Below are 19233 nucleotides of genomic sequence, written 5' to 3'. Positions count from 1 at the left end.
TCTTTTGTTTAGGACATAATCTTTTTTTTTATTATTATTATTTATTTACGATAGTCATACAGAGAGAGAGAGAGAGGCAGAGACACAGGCAGAGGGAGAAGCAGGCTCCACGCACCGGGAGCCCGACGTGGGATTCGATCCCGGGTGTCCAGGATCGCACCCTGGGCCAAAGGCAGGTGCCAAACCGCTGCGCCACCTTCTGTCTCTTGATTTTGTCTGTGTTGTTTCTGTATATTAGATAGGTCAGCTTTGTTTCCTGATGTTGAAAGTAATGGCCTTATGTAGGTATCCCATGGGGCCCAGTAGCACAATCCTCTATGGTTACCAGAACCAGGCACTCCCAACGATGTCCCCTGGGCTGCATGCACCCTCCTGTTGTGACTGGGCATGACTGCTGCAGGCACACTGGTGGGCAGGTCTGGCCTCCAACCTAGCTGGCTGTAATGATTAGCTTTGACTACTGTGGGCAAGGCTGGACCCTGGTGCGGCTAGTTGAGAAATCTGGCTATAGTGGGTCTGCTGGTGGATGGAGTTAGCTCCCAGTGTAACTAAGAGTCTTAGCCACAATTGCTATGAGCATGCTGTTGGGTGGGGCTGGAACTCTTCCCTCTCTGGGGCAGGAGTTGCTCTGGAGGTGCACTGGCCTGCCCTGGGGCTGCCCGCCACATGTGGTGGGGTGGAAGTTGCTTTGAGGAGACACTGGTCAAAATTGAAGCAGCCAAGGCACCTGACTGGCTCAGTCGGTGGAGCATGCAACTTGATCTTGGGGTTGTGAGTTCCAGTCCCATATTGGGTGTAGAGATTACCCCAATAAAATCTTTTAAAAAAACCAGGTGTTTGCCAGGTGTGGTGTCGATTGGGCTGGACAGGTCTGCAGGGGAATGCTGGGGTGGGGCAAGTGGTGTTATCAGGACAAATGGAGAGTGTGTCAGAACTGGCTCCCACAAGCATCTGGCCAACTAAGCTGAAAGAAGGCAAGAAAAATGGTGCCCACCAACACTTCCTAGCCCCTTCAGCACACACCCTAAAATTAGTAAATTTCCTTCATGTATAACCCAAGTACTTTTCAAACTGCTGCTTCTATGTTGGATCTCAGATCAAATGATAAAGTGCTCTGACCCTTTGAGTGGAGTCTTGGTTTCTCACAGCCTTCTGACTCTCTTGGAGTTAAGGTAAGTCCTGCTGGTTTTCGGAGGTAGGTTTTATGGGCGTTTCTCTGTGCAGGTCCCCAGAGCCAGAGATGCCTGGTATGGGACTTGATTTGTCTCACTCCTTAGAGAGGACCTCAACTCCTGTGTTATCCCTCCTGCTTGTGGGTTGCTGTGCCAAGGGTTTGGTCCCTGACTCTCTGCCCCTCCTATGCTTCTGAATGTGGCTTTTTCTTTATATCTCTAGCTGTGGAAAAGCTGTTCTGCTAGTCTTCAGGTTGTTTTCAGAGTGAGTTGCATTAAATGTAGTTGTAACCTTGGTGTGTCCCTTGGGGGAGGTGAGCTCAGGATCCTTCTACTCTTCTATCTTCCTTGCAATTGGTACTGTTCTTTTAGTGTAAAATCAACAGCTCTTCTCAAAAACTAATACTCCTATCTCAAGAAACTCAAAAGGCGGAATAAAAGTTTATATGCCACATGAGAGAGAAGAATACAGAAAGAAGTGAGAGTAGCATTTTCTATTTTAATCAAGATTCATTCAGCAGGTATAAGTATAAAGATAGGCACTCAGATGAAGAGAATCTGGCCTAACAGCAGACATGTGATAAAGACATGAGAATTTCAGTTGTTTGACTTCTCAGTATAAGCTGGCAATATGCTTAGGGCTACCCAAAGAACCTACACAGTTTTACCCTAAAAGATGGAAATATGTGGTCTAGAACAAAACAGTTGCTTTTTCCTCATTTCCATTGGTCAGATCAGTTTTTTTGGTTGTTTTTTTTTTATGATTTTACTTATTTATTAGAGACACAGAGAAAGAGAGAGAGGCAGAGACACAGGCAGAGGGAGAAGCAGGCTCCATGCAGGGAGCCTGACATGGGACTCGATCCCGGGACTCCAACCAAGATCATGCCCTGGACTGAAGGCGGCGCTAAACTGCTAAGCCACTGGGGCTGCCCGGTCAGATCAGTTTTAAAATTTTTTTATAGCTTTACTGAAGTACAATTGATGTACAATACATTGCATATACTTAAAGTTTACAGTTTGGTAATTTGACATAATGTATATACCCATGAAATAATCACTAAAATCAAGATAATAAACATAGCATCACTACAAGTATCCGTGTACTCCTTTGTAAACCCTGTTCCCCCAACCCTTTCTCCCCTGTATCCACAGGAAGCCACTGATCCATTTTCTGTCTTTTAGGATAGTTTGCATTTTGTACAATTTTAAATAGAATCAAACAGTATGCCCTCTGTGACTTTTTTCATTCAGCGCATAATTATTTGGGAATTTACCTGTTGTGTCACTCAATAGTTTATTAATTTTATTGTTGAGTAGTATTCTATGTATGGGTATGCCACAATTCCCATATCCATTCACCCATCAGTGGACATTCTGGTTGCTTCCAGTTTTTGCCTGTAACAGATATTCTTGTATAAATGTTTGTATGGGCATGCGTTTTCACTTTTTTTAGGTAAATAGCTAGGAGTGGAATAGCTGAATCATTTGATAGGTACATACTTAACCTTTTAAAAAAACTGCCAAGCTGTTTTCCAAGTGCTTATACTGTTTTACATTCTTCCCAGCTGTGTATGAGAATTCCAGTTCCTCCTGACTTGCTATGACCAGTCTTTTCAATCAGTCATTCTAATAGGTATGTAGTGGTATATCTCATTGTCATTTTAATTTGCTTTTACCTAGTGACTAAAGATGTTCTGCATGTTTTCATGTGCTGCTTTGCCATCTGTATTTCTTCTTGAAGAAAAGTCTCTATATTTTTCCCATTGTTTTATTGAGTTCCTTTTGTTTGTATTTATTTACAGGTAACACAAATTAAACATTTATAGCATCAGCCTTAGAATTTTCAGAAAGTAATAAAGTCAAAACAAGGTAACATATACATGGAAGAATATGAAAAAGGCATGAAGAACTCAACTCATATTCGCTAGTACGTAAGTCACTTCTAAAACTGTGTAGGCACTACTGTCTTAGAGCTGGCTTATGCTGCCTTATGAGTGTGAATTTTAAAATTTTTAGAAAATTTATAGGCTGTTAAACACAGCCATTATTAAAAATTATATAAGCTGACAAGTATGTTAAAATCCAATATATAAAACTCAGTAATACTAAAAATTCACTTGATCACTTTACTATTATCCATGTTTTTGTGGTTATGTCTATCATATCCATATTGTAGACATACTATATTATAGTTTGATAATTATACATCTCCTTCCAATTCTGTGTTCTGTGATGTCCTGTCCAGTGGAGTATTTACCCCTCAAAATTTGTAAACACCACAATCAAAGCTTTTTTTCCCCCCTGGTGAGCTAGTTGTTAAATATTTACCAGCTCACCAGTAATGACAAGGACCTTTGAACTGCACTGACTTACTGTCCATGATGAATAATCGAAAAATAATTTAATCACACAGAGACCTCACCTTTGGGAAACACTTAATTCCTCAAGAACAGATCAGTATTTTGTTGCAGAATAAACCTTACATATTTTCCTTACTGCTCAGTTTTTTTTTTTCTCACTTTCAAGTACCCTGGGGTCAAGAATGCCAAAGTCTACTGGATAAGGGAGGATACCAATACATTATTTCTGTGGTTCCACGTAAAACATAAAAAAAAAAGTATTTTATTTGGAGTAGAACGAAAAGGTCTGTGAAATATAGAAAATAGTATTGGGCAAACAAAACAAAACCTCCAAAAAACGCAAACAACTCTGTAACCAAATTTCTATTCATGTAAGAGTAGGGAAAACTAAACTAAAATGAGAGGGAGCAAATGATAATACAAGAGGAACGTTTGGTCTAAACCCCCAACCAGCTTTCTAAAGGAGAATAAAGCATTTTTTGAAGTCTAAACTTACTAAAGATGCTGGATGTTATTAGAAATGTAAAGTTACAGATTCAGTAACATACTAAGCAGTCCAGAGATAAATAAACTATGGGGGACAAATTCTTAGTGCAAAAGATAGAGCTATTGCTATGGTTGAGTGCCCATTACAATTTAATTTTAAACACAACTAGGAGAAACCAAGCATTTCAAAAGGAAAAGAAACCATCTTAAAGTTCATGGTCTGAATTAAAGACATATACATTTAAAATATAAAAGAAACAAACCATGCATATGACTTTTTTTTTCCCAAAGATTTTTACATTTATTTTAGAGAGCACATGTGTGTGTGAGTAGGGGGTTGGGGGTAATGGGAAATAGAGAATCCCAAGCAGATTCCGCATCAAGCACAGAGACTTAATCGGGGCTTGATCTCACAGCATTGAGATCATGACCTGAGCTGAAACTAAGAGCTGAACACTTAACTCACTGAGCCACCCAGATACCCTGATCAATAAGACTTTCAATAAGACACTTGTTATGTCTCACATGAAATTCAAATAGAAATTAAAATGTTTGCCTGATTTTTAGTAAGGTATTAGTACCCTAAAGTACTAGTAGTGATAACTGTTTAGAGTGATGCATGCTGAAGAATAGCAGTTTGGTGTTTTGTTTTTTTTTAAAGATTTTATTTTTTATTAGAGAGTGCACACAAGCAGGGGGGAACTGCAGCCAGAGAGAAAAGCAGGCTGCCCACAGAGCAGGGAACCCAATATGGAGCTTGATCCTATGACCCCAGGATCATGGCCCAAGCCAAAGGCAAACACCTAACTGACTGAGCTACCCAGGCACCCCAGCAGTTTGGTATTAAATTGGAGGGAATAAATAATCCTTAAACCAGTCAATGCCCTGTGTAATCACACTAATAAACTGGACAAAATAGATGGAACTTTTATCAAATCAGCACGTACAGGCTTTATTTTTTTAAATTAAAAATGAGGAAGAAATACATAATCCCAAGGAGATAACTTCTTTCTCTCAACTTAAAATTTATTTATAAAGGAGATTGAATCATCTCAAATGAAAATATCTAAGAATATATGAAACTACAGATGTAATAGAGAACTGCCTGTTGAACATTTCCACAATTAAAATGAAGTAAATCACGGTATTCTCCTTAACCCTTGTCCTGATCTCTCAAATCAGTTCCTCTTCTGACTGATTTAAGTGACTATTTTTATGTCACCAGGATTCACCATATTTGAATCATCTTTTCTATCACCGTTCTCCTTCCCTACCTGTCTCCATTTTTAATTCTTTGTATCTTCAAATGCACATTATACCTTAAATTTATGATATACATTTAAAAAGATTTTTGTCATCATTTATTTGTATAGCCACTCTGTGAGTTAAGCAAAAGTTATTAGTATTTCATCATTCTATTAAAGGTCTCCAAGGTGATAGGCATGTAAATAAGCAGAATCAGACAGGTTAAATAACTGGCCCGAGCTGACAGGACCAGTAATTATAAGTCCTGTGATTCTAATGTCAACATTCTTTTCATTACACTATGATGCATGTCATCAACAACTCATATTTGGTCGATTACTATAAATTCCCAGCAGATTTCTCTACCTCTATCCCTACTTCTTCAGTCTATCATGCATGTCACTATCAGATTAACACAGCTTTTATTAAAAAATACCAGAATGAAGAAATTTCCAATGGTTTCCTATTGTATAGAGAACACAAACCAGAACTTTACCTTTGCTTTTATACGTGAAATCTCAGCAAACTGGCCTCCTCATGTTCCTTCAAATATACTTGTGAGGCACCTGGCTCAGTTGGTTAAGCATCTGCCTTCGGCTCAGATATGATCTCTAGGTCCTGGGACTGAGCCCCATGATGGGCTCCCCACTCAGCAGGGAGTCTGCTTCTGCTTCTCTCTCTCCTCTGCCCCTTCCCCCAGCTTGTGTGTTCTCTCCCTTAAAAAAAAAAAAATCTTTCAAATATACTTGTAACTTTCCTGAGACTATGTCTTTGCTTCATGTAACTTTCCTGAGACTATGTCTTTGCTTCTAGCAGTGTTTCCCTTCCTTGAGTTACAAATCCCAGAGTAACAGAATATTGCAGGGGACCTGGGCCTAATCATGCATGTATGTGTGTGTAAAATATATATATGTATATAGGTTTATTAGGTTTATTAGGTATTTACTTATTTAGTTTATATGTTAAACATGTACTATTACGACCTTGTGTGTTTTGGTAAGAGAGAGGTCAGAGGCATCTAGTATAATTTTTGACATTAAAAATAAGTCCTTGAGACACCTGGCTGGCTCAGATGGTGGAGCATACAACTCTTGATCTCAGAGTTGAGTTCAAGGCCCATGTTGGGTGTAGAGATTACTTAAAAAAAAAAAAATTTAAAAATGAGTCCTTTGCAGTTCCACTTCTGGTAATGAAGAAGTAGGTGAGTTTTGATGAGAACAACTAGAAATGTAGGCCAAGAAAAAGAAAACTGCATTTCCTTAAAGACACTGAAAAGCTACCAGATTGGTGTGGATTGCAGAACCAAGGTCTGAAAGGGAGACATTTTGGAGAGATGCTTGAACATCTGGGTCCCTTTTTCTGGTGGCCACATTGGTCTCTTCCAAAAGCAACTGAGAAGGTAAATACAGAGTTTTGCAAGCTCACAGGCCCAGAAGAGGAGGTAGGGAAGTTGAAAAAGTGGAGTTTAGGGCTCACCCAGGAAGAGATAAACACCTTAGCCTTTCAGTTGAGATTCTGAAGGGCTGTACCCTAGGAGTCAAAGTGAACTGAAAATAGATCAGAACTGGCAGGGACTGAATCATCTCTGGCCCTAACTGGACTGTAGTGATCTGAGTCTCCTACTGGCCCCAGATGAACTATCTAATAGAAGCAAAAGAAATCATCTCTTGAGGAAAGTAGTGCTATCAGGAGTTTCAAAATACCTCTGCAGTATTTTATATATAATATCCAGCACAAATAAAAAATAATCAGGTATATTAGAAGATACAACAAAACCAAAGAAGCAACAGATCATAGAAACAAAACCCACAGGGATTATGAAACAAAAATATACCAGGTTTAATTTGTTCAGGAACTTATAAGAATAAGAATGTGCATAGAGAATGGAAACACAAACAAATGAAAATTCTATTGTTAGGTCTTTCAACAAATTAAAAACACAGTGGATGGACTTCATAGCCAATTAAACAAAGCTAAAGACAAAATAGGAAACTGGATGACGTTCAGAAGAAAATATGCAGATTTACAGAGACAAAAGAATGAAAATATGGAAATTTTTTTTAAAAAAGTGGAAGACTTATGGTATAGAATTTTTAAAAAGTCTAACATAATCATAATTAAAACCCAGAAAGAAAGGAATGAGAGAATATAATAAAGTGATACTTGAAGAGATGTCTAAATTAAGTAAAAGGCATCATGCCTTGGATTCAAGAAGCACTAAAAACCTTAAGCAAGAAAAAGGCAAAGAAAATCACACCTAACACATCATAGTAGAAGTGCTGAAAACCAAAGGCGAAATTTTTAAGCACCCAGAAGAAAAAGACAAATTACTTTACCAAATGAATGACAGTAAGAACAGGATTTGAAGGATGCCTGGGTGGCTCTGTGGTTGAGCATCTGCCTTTGCCTCAGATCATGATCCCAGGGTCCAGGGATCAAGTCCTGCATTGGGCTTCCTGCAGGGAGCTTGTTTCTTTCTCCCTCTGCCTATGTCTCTGCCTCTCTTTCTTTGTCTCTCATGAATGAAAAATCTTTAAAAAAATACATTCTTTAAAAAAAAATATTTTATCTACTTGAGAGAGACACAGAGGGGGGAAGAGGTGCTAAGAAAGAGAGAAAGAGAGCAAGTAGGGAGAGGAGCAGAGGGTAAGGGAGAGCGAGAATCCCAAGCAGGCTTGGCACTGAGTGCAGAGCCTGAAGTAGGACTCGATCTCACTACCTTACTTCAGGCCATTGTCTCCTAAAGTTCTTCTCAATGAAAGGATTTCCCTTTACGATTGTGTTTCAGGGCCACTAATGAGTGTGATGGTGTTGTAATAGTGACCATTCACATCCAGATAATGCCAGCTCACTGCAGATCCTTGTGACAATTAACAAGGCTGACACGGTTTTCTCTTCCATTAATTGGTCAGAGGAGCCCCTTATGAAGCCAATTTATATGGATTGAGGGAGAAGTGCTGAAGGAATAGGGGCAGGTACTAACAGTAACCTGAGTCACCTGCTCATTCACTTTAGTTGTGGCCATGTTCCCAGTCTTGTAGGGAGTAGACTGCTGTTGTGCCCATTCAGTTGTATGGTTTGGTGAATCAGATAACATCAGTTCATGATGGATAGTTTGATTATTCACATAGTCACTTGTTGTCCCATGGGCAGGTGTTTCATCTCTACCAGGTACCAGCAGCGAATCAGGAGCTACTTTTCAAAGAAACAAAACAAAACATTGGTTGAGAAAGATCTTTACTCAACAACCAAAGAATCTGTGTTGTAATTCTCCTACTGGCACTTACCAGGCTTCATATATAACATCTCTACCACGTGAACTTCTTTTTTTTTAATTTTTTTTAATTTTTATTTATGATAGTCACAGAGAGAGAGAGAGGCAGAGACACAGGCAGAGGGAGAAGCAGGCTCCATGCACTGGGAGCCCGATGTGGGATTCGATCCCGGGTCTCCAGGATCGCGCCCTGGGCCAAAGGCAGGCGCCAAACCGCTGCGTCACCCAGGGATCCCACCACGTGAACTTCTAATACTAATTTCTAATACTAACTTCTAACTGTAAGGCCCAACTGACAAGACAGTTTGCTCTGGGCTCCACTGAAAACTACAGTTACTCAGAAGATAGGTTAGAGTTCAGTTAATGTTAATGTTCAATTTTGTTGTTTTCAGAAGCCAAAAAGGCCTGCCACACATTTTGCCTTTTTCTTTTTTGTGTTGGTGAAAAAACAGTCACTCAGTCACTGAATGGATAACCTGATAAGTCTCAGGCCATCAGACCTCTAGAAATTTGCGGCAGGTCCTGAAAGTTCTACAGGGTTTTTCTTGTGCCTTCTGGCATGCATATAACTTACCAAAACATGTAGAGTGCTTACTACTTCCTGCTCATTGGGTTCATTTAACATTCATTTCTATAATAGACCAATGTAATATTGTAATAGTGTAATATTCTGACACAGCAAGATGATCAAGGTCCCTTCACACCACAGAACAGAAAGTTGACACAGTCCTGAGATAAGACAGTAAGGGTTCACTGTTGTCCCTGCAATTTAAATGCAGTTTATTTCTGACTTCCCTTACCAGTTGAAATGGGGTGTGTGGGCCATTTCCAGACAAAAACCTATATATCACGTCAAAGTCTATATTAATTTCCTCCAATGAAGATCCCACACCTAGAGCAGCAACTATAATTGGCATCTCCATGTGATTTAACTTTGTAGTAATCCAGTCATTCTTTACTACCCACCTAGTTTTTACACTATCATTCCCTACCCCCATTTGGTGACCACAAAGGGTATTTATGTGAGACTGTGGTATGAATCACTATGCCAGCATGGTGGCACTAATTTCTACAAGTTCCCCAGGATGTGGTGCTTTCTGTGTGTGGTCTTAGTGTGAGCATGGTAGCAAGTACTTATGAACTTCTACATAGCCCTTCCTACCATGATAGCCCTCATTCCATTGGTCAGGAAACCAAAATGAAGATTGCTTCAGTTACTAAAATACATCTATTCTTACTACACATCTAGGACTGGAGAAATAACCAAAATCTGGGTCTCTGGACTGTTTTCCAGACTCAGGCCAAGACTACATCCTGTCTTTAGTAAATGGCCACTAGAGAAGGATTAGGGCAGTGATCCCCTAACTTCTCTCACAGGATTTACCAGGGGAGCTTTAAAAAATATCAATGCCTGGATTTCAGTGCTTGAAATTATGATTTAATTGCTCTGGAGGGTGTTATTTAGAATTCTCAGGGGTTCTAAAGTACAGGCAGGTTTGGGAATCACTGGATTAGAGGAAGGTTCATGGTTATACAACTGTGGCTGCATTGCTGGGTTCTTTTTCAAAGGGACCCAGTCTCGCTCCATCATCAAGAAGTTCCAGGTCTGTGAACTGGATGGGAGGCTTCAAATTTCTCTATGACAACACAAGTTAGTTTAGAATTTCCCCACCTATACATGTCAAGCAGCACCTTAGTGAGCTACTTAAGCTATTTCATTACTAGGGACCTTGTTATCATTTAGTCAGTTACTCCCTTCCCCTGCAGGTCAAAACAATCGAATTAACTTCTCTTCTTTGACTTACTGTGGCAATTTGTCTCTGGTGGCCCACCATGTCTCTGGTGGTTATTTGCCATCATGTGGCCTTTGCCACTTTGGGTTTGTAGTATTCTCTTTGAGATCAGGAAACAATTCGACCACAGCATTCATCACCAGCATTCTGACAGAGGACAGCCATTCAGGGCTCTTTGGGAATGATGATGCTCCTATCAACAATGCACTTCTCAATGACCTGTTGAAAATAGAGAATGTCTAAGGAGCCTTCGTATTTCCTCCTCTATGGTATGCCAGGGTATTTCAGGCATTTTGAAATTATTTCAAATTACATTTGTAGGCCATTTATTATTTCTAACCTGTTATTGAGCCCCAGGTCTCATCCTATCAAACTATTAATATGCCAATATATTAGATGTTGATCCCCAGATGAGTACACTTGTGCCAATAAATTTCCCATGATAAGACCTTATATTTATTACCCCTTGGTGTAACAGTTTTAGAACCCACTTTTATGGGGGAGGGTGGGGGGAAAGTGAGGGGAGATACTTTTTGGTCTTTTTTTTTTATCTTCCCCAAGAGGGGACAGTTTGGCCAACTTGCTCCAGTAATGCAAGACATTGCAATAATAATAAAAAAAAGAACCCACTTTTATATATACTCCTAAGGTTCCTGCTGATAACCTTTGGGGGAAAGGTCTTCTTTTCTTTTTTACCTGGGCCACCAAAGTGTGTTGTGGCAAAAACTACAACTGTCTCTCAATGTCCTTTCTTCTCTTCTTGGGTTAGTATTAGAACTGCCCAATTTTAGCTTTGGACACTGCCACAGAGCCTAGGACTATATTTCCTAGCCTCCCTTCAAAGTGTGGTCATATAACTACATTTTGGTCCATGGGTTAGAAGTGGAAATGATGGCAGCAACTTCTATGGCATGTTCTTAAGAAGAAAAAGTAGCTAGAACAAAAGATATTTATGATTTAAAATTTTTTAACAGGTTGCTAGACTGTTTTGCAAAGAGATTGATAAAGTTCACAAGCATACCAGCAATGTAAAACAATTACCATTTTACCTGGATCCTCACTAGCAATACTTCTCAAGTCTAAGATGATGTCTCACCTCACTCTTAACAGGCAAAATGCATACTAAGACTATTTTAAGATTAAACATTTTCACTTATCAGTCTCAAATCCAAAACTTTGGTAACATACTCTAATGACAATGCTGTGCATTCTCAACTGATTTTTACAATACCTGTGGAGGTAAATTTAGCAATATATCCAAATTACATACAAACACACAATTTAATCTAACAATCTTATTGCCATGAATTTACACCACAGATATCTTGAACATGTGAGACAGAACTGTGTACAGTATTATTAATGCATTGTTTTCAAAGCAAAAGACTGAAAACAATGCTAATGTCCAGTCAGAAGTTTGGAAAATAAATTTTGACATCCTTGTAGTGGAAATACTATGTAGCTATTGAAGAATGAATAACCTTATGCAGCTCACTGAATACTCTAAGATGTATCATTAACCAAAAAAGTGAGATGCGGAACATTGTATACATTATGATCACTTGTTTTAAAAAGGGGAGAATATAGATTTGTTTTTATATAAGAAAGCTCTGGGAATTACATTAAACCTATTAGAATGGCTGTTACCAAAAACTCAAGAAGTAATAAATGCTGGTGTAGATGTGGAGAAAAGGTAACTCTTGTGCATTGTTGGTGGGAATAGAAATTGGTACAGCCACTTTGGCAAACAGTAGGGAGGTTCCTAAAAAACTTAAAAGATAGGGACCTTGGGTGGCTCAGCGGTTGAGCGTCTGCCTTTGGCTCAGGGTGTGATCCTGGTCCCAGGATCGAGTCCCTCATCAAGCTCCTCTCAGGGAGCCTGCTTCTCCCTCTGCCTAGGTCTCTGCTTTTCTCTGTCTCTCATGAATAAATAAAATCTTAAAAAAAAACTGAAAAGATAGAACCATGTGACCTAGAAAGTATGCTTCTGGGTATTTATTCAAAGAAAATGAAAATGCTCCAAAAAATATATACACCCCATATTCACTGCAGCATTATTTACAGTAGCCAAGATATGGAAACAACCGAAGTGCATGTGGAAAGGTAAATGGGTGGTAAAGAAAATGTAGCATATATGGACAAATAAGTCATGGAAATAAAAGCCACAGCATAAGGAATATAATGATACTGTAATTGCATTGTATGGTAACAGATGGTAGCTACACTTGTGGTTAATATAGCATAATGTGCAAACTTGTTGAATTATTGTGTTGTACACCTGAAATTAACACTTAACTATACTCAAAAATAGTAAAAAGATAAATGATCAAAGTTTAGAGGGAAAAAAAGAAAAAATATAAATATGTATACACACACACTCTAGAATATTGGTCAGCCATAAAAAAAAGTATGAAATCTTGCCATCTGCAACAATATGAATGGACCTCAAGGGTATTATGTTACATAAAAGAAGATTGATAAAGACAAATACCACATGACCTCACTTATATGTGGAATGTAAAAACAACCAACCAACCAACCAGCCAAGATACAGAAAACAGACTGGTGATTTTAAGAGGTAGGGTGGGCAAAATGGGTGAAGGGGGTCAAAAGGCACAAACTTTCAGTATAAAACAAGTCATGAGAATGGGATGTACAACATGGTAGCTAGAATTAATATTGTATTGCATATTTGAAAGTTACCAAGGAGGTAAATCTTAAAAAACTTAAAAGTTCTCATCACAAGAAAAAATATTCTGTAACTATGTATGGAAACTAGATTTACTGTGATCATTTTGCAATATATACAAATATCAAATCATCATGCTTTACACCTGAAACTAAGGTTTTGTGAATTATAACTCAAAAAAAAAAAGAAAGAAAGAAAGAAAAAGAACACCATAACAAGTTCAGAGAGACTGCAGAAGGGGGAAAAAAGAAAAAAAGCTCTAGGAAGATACACAAGAAAATTGTAACAGTAGTTGTGAGATAGATGGCATTGGCATGGGAAATAGTGGATGGAGTATACATGTGGGAAACTTCAACTCAAAACATAAATCTATATCTATCTAGACACACACACATACACACACACACACACACACACATCATTGGAATGAATTGCCTACTCAGAAAGAAAAGTATTTCCCAGAGTGAATTCCCTTGTTTCCTTTATGTCATTTTTGCCATGTCAATTTACCTGTCTGATCCTTTCTTCAACTGTAAAACCAGGGATTTGATACACTTTATAGTACTTTGTAAGCACTTATATATTAGATGTATGTGTTGTTCAGTGCTGTCCACATAATCATAATTTAATAAATGTTAGCTGAATTAAGAAAATGGTTTTGCCATTCTCTTAGGCCAAATCAGCATCTAATAGCTTAATTTTCATGTCCTTGGTTTTCCTGATTCTGAGCATCTTTTCACATTTGGGTTTACTCTTTGCTGAGTTCATATTCTTTGCCCATTTTTCTGTTGAAATGCAAGTTCCCTTAATATGAATTTCTATGAGCACTTTGTATAGTAGATGTTAAACTTCCTTATGAATATTTCTTCTAAATTTACTGCATAGCTATTAACCTTAATTATAACTTTTGTATGCAGGCTATGTTTTTATATTGACAAATGTCTATCTTTTTTGAGAAGAATGTATATTCTTTGTTTTAGCGTGAAGTATTCTATAAATGTCAGTTAGATCCAGTTGACTGATGGTAATACAAAGTTCAACTGTATCCTGATTTTCTCTGCCTGCTAGGTCTATCAGTTACTGAAAGAGGGTTGTTGAATTCTCCAACCATAATAGTGGAGTTGTGTAGTTCTCTGTAGTTCTATCCATTTTTACCCTAGCTATTTTAATGCTCTGTTGTTAGATGTACACATTAAAGGTTGTATCTTTTTGGAGAACTGACACCTTTATTGTTATGTAATATTCCTCTCTATCCCTGGTAATTTTCCTTGTTCTGAAGTCTGTTTTCCCTGAATATAGCAACTATACTTTCTTTTGATTGGTATTAGCTAGGTGGGTCTTTCTCCATTCCTTTACTGTTAACCTATCTGTGTCCTTATATTTAAAGCAGGTTTCTTATATATGATTTCTGAGAAAATGGAGTACTAGTAAGGGTTGTGGGCTTTCTCACTCCAAATCAACCCTGTGTTAACTACAGAAATAGGGAAGCAAGGGGTTGAGGAATAAGATAAAAAACTGAGAAAATCCTAGTAAGGGTTAGGAGTAAGTTTTTACGTTTTGTTCCCTGGCACTTCTCTCCACTGCCTTGGTACAGTCAGTGCCAGACAACTGATTGCTACAGATATCATTAGCAACAGCTTCCCAGTATAGAATAAAACAAAGGGTCTGTGGAAGTGAGTTGCTGATGAAATAAAGTGTGACCAGATACCCTATAGAGAATTGAAACATTCACTCCCCTACTCCTTCCCCACACTTCTAGGGTTTTGGTAGATTACAACGGCTAGATTATGAGTTTTGAAGTATATCCTCACCCAGAGGAGCTGTCAACATAGCAACAGAGATAGAGCACTATAGCTCCTCTGTGGTACCTGGAGCTCTCTGGTCTCTAATCCCTAAACTTGTGAGAAGGGATAAAAAACTAGAGTCTGCCCTTTTTCTCTTCCTCCATATCCATCATCAGAAAGGGTCATAGAGGGGTAACCTGGGTGGCTCAGTCAGTTACATCTGTCTTCTGCTCAGGTCATGATCTCAGGGTCCTGGAAGGGAGCGCCACATCAGGCTTCCTGCTTCTCCCTCTGCCCTTCCTCCCACCCTTACCTCTGCTCTTGCTCTCCCATGAGCTGTCTCCCTCTCAAATAAATTTAAAAAAAATATTTTTTAGAAAGGGCAGTAGAGAATAAGCTTGTGAACCAATTACCTAGACACCTGAGGAGCATGATCACTATGTAACATAACCAATTACTTAACATATACCAACTGAAGCAGAATTATAGGAATACAGATATTTAGTTGAAATTATTTTTAAGAATTTAAAAATGATTCAATTAATCATTCAACAAAATTTTACTGAACACCGACTAGTGTTCACTGATGATTCATAAGTGAACAAGATAGACAAAAATTTGTATTGTGTATTTTATGCATGAGGAACATAGACAAAAACATCAAACAACTCATTATCTAAGGAATAAGACATTTTAGAAGGTAATATTTGCTATAAAAATGAAGTAGGATAAAGCTGTTTGGGATAGCTGTAAAGGGTCACAATTTTATTTTATTTTTTTAAAGATTTTATTTATTTATTCATGAGAGACAGAGAGGCAGAGACACAGGCAGAGGGAGAAGCAGCCTCCATGCAGGGAGCCTGACGTGGGAATTGATCCTGGGTCTCCAGGATCAGGCCCTCTGCTGAAGGCGGCGCTAAACTGCTGAGCCACCCGGGCTGCCCAAGGTTCATAGTTTTAAAATGAAACTAAGCCTAAAATAGGAACCAAGAGGATGCTGACTGGGAGGTTAGTAATATATAAAGAAGGGACAAGAAATCACTAAAAAGCCATGTGAGAATATTAGGTATGGAATATGAGTTTAAAGAACATCATAGATAAAATAAAATTTAAAATAAGAACATCATAGATGGATAAATAGGGTTGATCAGATTTTGTGATGCTTTTGAGGTACAGAATTTTAGTATTTTTATGTAGTTAAGATCTCTAGATTTTTCCCCTTGCAGTTTCTAGTGCTTTCATGTTTGAAAAACATTACATTTAAAATATTTTAAGTTATAAACTAATATTTGTACATGACAAGAAATTCAAACAAAATACAAGGAAAGTAGAAAGTAAAGGCTTCATCACCTCTCCCCCATCATCCTTTCCGTAGAGGTAGTCATTTTTCTAAGTATCCTTCCAGAAATTTTCTATGTATAATCAAATATGCATATATACATGGTTTAACAAATTTATAAATAGGATACATGTTTCTTGCAGCCTGCTTTTTCTTTTCCCAGATTTGGATCTACTCCAGATATTGAGGTTTGAAATGATAGTGAGAATTTTTGGGCAAAAAAGGTGGCTTTCAAAAAATAAAAAGAAACTTTAAAGGTCTATGGAATCAAGCTTTTTATTATGTATGTATGCCTATATCTGTGTATTTATTTTATTTGAGAGAGTGCGTGTGCACACAGGGGCGGGGGAGAGGGAGAAGCAGGCAGTGAGAATTTCTTTTAGGAAGTAGGCTCCCCACTAAGCAGGGAGCCTGATGTGGGGCTCGGTCCCAAGACCCTGACATCATGACCTGAGCTGAAGGTAGATGCTTAACTTACTGAGCCACCCAGGCACCCCTGTATTTACTTAACTGTAATCTTTTTCTAGTTAATGACTGCAAATGTGGCATCTCAATACAGATCAGACAGTCCTTTACGATAGTTTGACTCACAATTTTTCAACTTTATGTGATGAAAATCCAGTGTGCATTCAGCAGAAACTGTACTTCAAATTCTGAATTAGGATTTTCTTCTGGGCTAATGATATGTGATATGATACTCTCAAGTGATGCTGGGCAGTGGCAGCAGCCACAGCTCCCAGTCAGCCATGAAATCACTAGCATAAACAATACATGAACAACGCTCTGCACCAATACAACTCTTGTTTTTCACTTTCAATATAGTATTAAATAAATTACATGAGATATTTATTATCAACTATGCTTTGTGTTAGATGATCTTGCCCAACTGTAGGCTAATGTAAGTGTTTTAAGCACATTTAAGGTAGGCTAAACTAAGCTATGACGTTCATTAGGTTAGGTGTATTAAATGCATTTGCGACTTAAAATAATTTCAACTTATGATGGGTTTGTTGGGGCATAATCCCATCATAAATCGAGGAAAAACTGTATATACTCATTGAATAGGTAGAAAGACTTTTTCAAATCTCACTCTATTCTACTACATATCTCTAGGAATTTCCTATTCAGCAATTCTATAAATTTGTTTTTAGTACCAGGAAGTATGATGGAAGATGATTTTAAAAGTTTTACCGTATGATATTAATTTACCAATAACAGTTTTGTTTATCTAATTTTGTTTTCATTTCCAGTTTGCTGTATTTCCTCTTAGAACTGTGGGTATGGTGAGGGAGTTAAAATAGAGTTCCTCATGAGGAAACGGGAAGTATATGAGAACACTAAAATCAAAATACTCTTTTTAACAGGTTTTGTTTATCCCTTTAAAAATGTTTGAATAAATAAATTGTAAGTTTAATAAAAATTATTTTTAAAAATTTAGTTTCTGGGCAGCCCCTGTGGCTCAGTGGTTTAGCGCCGCCTTCAGCCCAGGGCATGATCCTGGAGACCCAGGATCTAGTCTCATGTCGAGCTCCCTGCATGGAGCCTGCTTCTCCCTCTGCCTGTGTCTCTACCCCTCTCTCTCTCTGTCTCTCATGAATAAATAAATAAATCTTAAAAAAAAATTAGTTTCTGATGTAATAACCATTCATTTAACCCCAAACTATAGCCCAGGAGAGTAAGCTGCAAGTAATTTGTTCAGACAAACAGGCATATCTAAGACATATTGTGAGTTCAGGTCCAAACCACCGTAATAAAGCACGTATCTCAATAAAGCGAGTCAAATAAATTTTTAGTCTCCCAGTGCATATAAAAATTATGTTTACACTATACTGTAGTCTACTAAATGTACAATAATAGCATTATGTCTAAAATAACAATGTACAAACCTTAATTAAAAATCCTTTATTACGAAAAATGCTAACTCATCTGAGCTTTCAGTAAGTCATAATCATGGATCACAGATGAATGAAGTTTGATTTGTGAGAATTACCAAAATGTGACATAGAGACACAAAGTGAGCAAATGCTGTTGGAAATTTGTGCCAATAGACCTGCTCAATGCAGGACTGCCATAAACCTTCAGTTTGGGGGAAAAAAAAACATTATCTGTGAAGCACAATAAAGGACAATAAAACAAGCTATGCTTGTGTTAGGTGTTCCATTAATTTCATCTTAGTGTTCCAATCCATCAATCTGCAATTCCTTTACCCCTCTCTTATTTGGGGTTTCATATTTCCTTAACCACATGCCCTACTTTTCTTGACTTAAACCTCATTTAGCTTGAGAAAGGCTGTATGGAATATGTATTTTCTGAGACCTTTTAGGTTTGAAAATAACTTTATTCTAGCCTCGTAACTGATTAATAGGTCAGCTTATAAAGAATTCTAAATTAGAATTAATTTTCCCTCAGAATTTTGAACACTGCTCTATTTATTATCCTTTTGTTTCCAGAGTTGCTACTGGGAAGTCCAACACATTTACCTTTGTGCACATTAAATGAAGCCTGTTTTTTTCTCTCTATAAACTTGTACAATCTTCTCTGTCTCTCTACCTGTCTCTGTAGAGTGGAATAAAGGAAGAAGGGAGATACACAGAAGTAGTCCAGAAATCTTCATGGGGTCCCTTTTAGCATTTTTTATTTATAGCAATCTTAATAAGATCCCCAAGAGCTACATGTGATTAGCACTGACACACCACACTAACACACTGACCATGCAGCCCTACGGCAACCACTGTAAAAAACAAAGTGCAGCTATAATAAAAAAAGATGTGCTAATAGTTACATAAAAAAATAATTATGACAATAGAAGATAAATGACAACAATAGAAGATAACACAGCTGTGCATGTATATGCACCATGTGGGTTTAGTTGCTTTGTGTATATTAATCACTGAATTTGTATATACATACCACCTTAACGGGTAGGTATTATCTAGATTTTATAGGTTACATAATTTATTTTGGCAGACCCAGAATTGTAGTCTATAGAGTCTAGCTCCATAGTCTAGTCTATGTCTTAACTGTTATGCTATAATACCTTCTAGTAGTAGATGGTAGTAGTTTTTTGTTGTTATATTGCTTTTAAATA

This window comes from Nyctereutes procyonoides, unplaced genomic scaffold (assembly GCF_905146905.1).
Source record: "Nyctereutes procyonoides isolate TBG_1078 unplaced genomic scaffold, NYPRO_anot_genome, whole genome shotgun sequence".
NCBI classification, from domain to species: Eukaryota; Metazoa; Chordata; class Mammalia; order Carnivora; family Canidae; genus Nyctereutes; species Nyctereutes procyonoides.
The sequence above is the reverse complement of the archived record's forward strand: the minus strand, read 5'-3'. Positions refer to the sequence as shown.